The sequence below is a fragment of the Ambystoma mexicanum genome, chromosome 13 (assembly GCF_040938575.1).
Source record: "Ambystoma mexicanum isolate Mex_15411 chromosome 13, UKY_AmexF1_1, whole genome shotgun sequence".
NCBI lineage: Eukaryota > Metazoa > Chordata > Amphibia > Caudata > Ambystomatidae > Ambystoma > Ambystoma mexicanum.
Window position 1 is genome coordinate 702,825,328 of NC_090938.1, and position 2,728 is coordinate 702,828,055.

Here is a 2,728-nt window from a genome sequence, read left to right on the forward strand (position 1 = left end):
AGTTGTTCACCGGTCGGGTGATGGATGAGTAGAGTATTCGAGCAGATAGACCACCGGAGAAAGACTTCAACCTGAATGGCCAGTCACAGGTAAGAGGAATGGACTATAGGGTCCAGAATGCACAGCAAGGATGCTTACTGAAGAGCGGGGTAACGTCCTAGGAAAGGAATGAAAACGGACTGGAACCTCGATGTTATTACAAGGTAAGCAGGAAATGGAAGAGTCCCCAGAGACTGGGTGAACAACAGGAGACTGCCACAGACAAGAGAGCATGCAGTGGCCGAGCGGCCGGGCAAAGGGAAGGTAGACAGGAGAAGAGCGCGGAGCGCGCAGCACAAAGGTGGAAAGAAAGAGCAAGAGGGAGCCGTTAGAGCAACGGAACCCAGAGCGGCCAGAAAGCCGAATGAAAGCGGGAAACTAGCGTCTCACCTTACAGTTGAGCAGGGTTGCAATGCACTGATGCAATCCCCTGACTTCGGGATATACATGGCGGTGGCCCTGTTGGTGAGCTACTAGACCGCTAAGACATGTTCCAACAGTTACGTGCCAGGACCGTTTTAGCGTCCTACAGCGATCCCAGACCTTCCAGGACCGATTCAAGACACTGTGGCTATCAGCGTTAACTCAGTCTTCCGTTAACTGCCTGCCTTGTATTAGCTCACAGCCGAGCCAGAGCTCTCTATACTGGGCCTGTCTACCACCAAGAGCCTGATCTGTGTTATCTCACAGCCAGGCTATAGTTCTGTATATTGCACCAACCTGGCATTAGCAGCTTGCTGCTGTAAGAGCTCACTGACAGGACATAGTTCCCTGTGTTGGCCTACCCAGGCCCTGCTGAAGATGTTTGGTTGCCCATTTCAACATGATGGTTGGTGGCCCCCTGCTGAGAGCGAAAACAGTCTGGGGCACTCCTGGGGTGCATACATTACAATGGTGAAAAGGGAAGGTTACTAGCCGCTGATTATCAGGAGACGGCCATCCAGCAGGGATACTAAACATGAATTGCCCACTGAAGAGCAATAAACCCTTCTTTGTCAGCAAGAGGCTGATGTGGAGGAACAAGTGTTTGGAGGCAATGAGGTGATAACACGTCTGTAAATCCTGCAAACATGGGGAAGTCGCTGCCCCCCATACCCTTGCCCAAGACTTGAGGCCACTTTAATTTGCAAAGATTGAAAGGGCCTGACGGCGTCCCTGGGCTTATCTGCAAGTAAAAGCCTGCTACAATAAGGGCTCACCGCCAGGACAAAGCTCTCTGTATTGCTCCAGTCTGCTATTAACACAGCTGCTCCTGTATGAGATCGCAGGCAGACCATGGGGCTCTTTTTGTACCCACTCTTAGCCTGTATCTCGGGGTCCTGGATTTCTAGTATCTGTGAATGGCATAGGGGGTAGATTATGGTCAGTACATGTCTTAATGACGCAAACGAGTGTGTGCTTGGCTGTGCACAGGCACACACGCACAGATACAGACACACACGGTCTACTTATCCATAGAGACTTACTTCAGAGACACATGTAGGAAGAGGAAGCTAGCTGCACACATAGTAAAGATGTGTAGACATACATAAACTTACACAGAAAGATACCAATAACATAACCATATTAAGGGAAGCGCCACAAATATCTGCAGACATGGACAAACACAGAGACATAGCGGCTGCGTAAAGATGCACGTACATAGAGTGCAGGCATACAGGCAGCATACATAAACATGCAAGCACACATTGCTCTCTCCCTTCACAGGCTGTCCAGTTAGGAATGGTGTGCTGAGAAAAGGGCGACCAGCAGACAGTGTGACCAGCAACCCGGCTAGCTCAGTCGGTAGAGCATGAGACTCTTAATCTCAGGGTCGTGGGTTCGAGCCCCACGTTGGGCGCGGCATTCTTTTACTGATATTTTTCACATTTTATTTTACACACCTAGGTCACCTGCAAAATAAACTCAAGTTACGTCCTCTCGCAGATCTCTCTCCTACAGTACTCTATGGCCCAATGAATACATCTCAGCTCCAGTCCTTCACGCGCAACTAGTGGGATTTACCACCAATCAGTGGCCAGGGCTCAGCCCGCCTCCTGTGACGTGTTTCCTGAAGACAACAGCCCAGCTCTCCCCACCCTCCGTGCGCACCCCTACAAGTTAGAGCGATCTGTCAGGATTGGCAAGTTTAAGGACCGTCTATATACCGTGGCGCGAATCACCCCGATCCAAAAGCGGCTGGAAAAAAAAAAAAAAAAGGTTGTGTCAGAAGTGGGATTTGAACCCACGCCTCCAATTGGAGACCAGAACACCCAGCTGGGAAAGAGAATCAGCTCTTGAGTCTGGCGCCTTAGACCGCTCGGCCATCCTGACAACTGGAAGGTGCAGCAGGGTAAAGAGTACAGGCTCTGGAGCTGCAGGAGAAACACCCGCATATCAGCGTGTAACGGGAACCTGAGAAGCAGCATTCAGCTTTAATCATCTGCAACGGAATATCACACACTATGCAACATCACTCTCGTGTTCTGCATTGCAGATAAGCAAGGGCATGTTCCACAACAGGCATCAGGTACGGACTACATCAGAACACGCTTAACATGGATTCCAGAACAGACACCAGCAGTGGCATACATTGGGACAAACACCAGCCGGGAAACATTCAGTCTCGGACATCAAGGATGGAATTTTGCAAAACAGCCTCCAACTCGGCATCTTTCATCACCTGCTGAATATTCAAGGGCAGCCATCA

The 2,728-nt window shown here is 50.2% G+C and overlaps 1 non-coding gene across 1 annotated transcript; it reads right to left on the bottom strand.

Annotated features, from left to right (window-relative positions):
• Positions 1-2,242: 2,242 nt before the first annotated feature.
• Positions 2,243-2,352, bottom strand: TRNAL-CAA (transfer RNA leucine (anticodon CAA)). The gene is made up of 2 exons: positions 2,315-2,352; positions 2,243-2,288 (listed from the first exon to the last, which is right to left on the bottom strand). It is a non-coding gene; the product is annotated as a tRNA-Leu (tRNA).
• Positions 2,353-2,728: the final 376 nt, after the last annotated feature.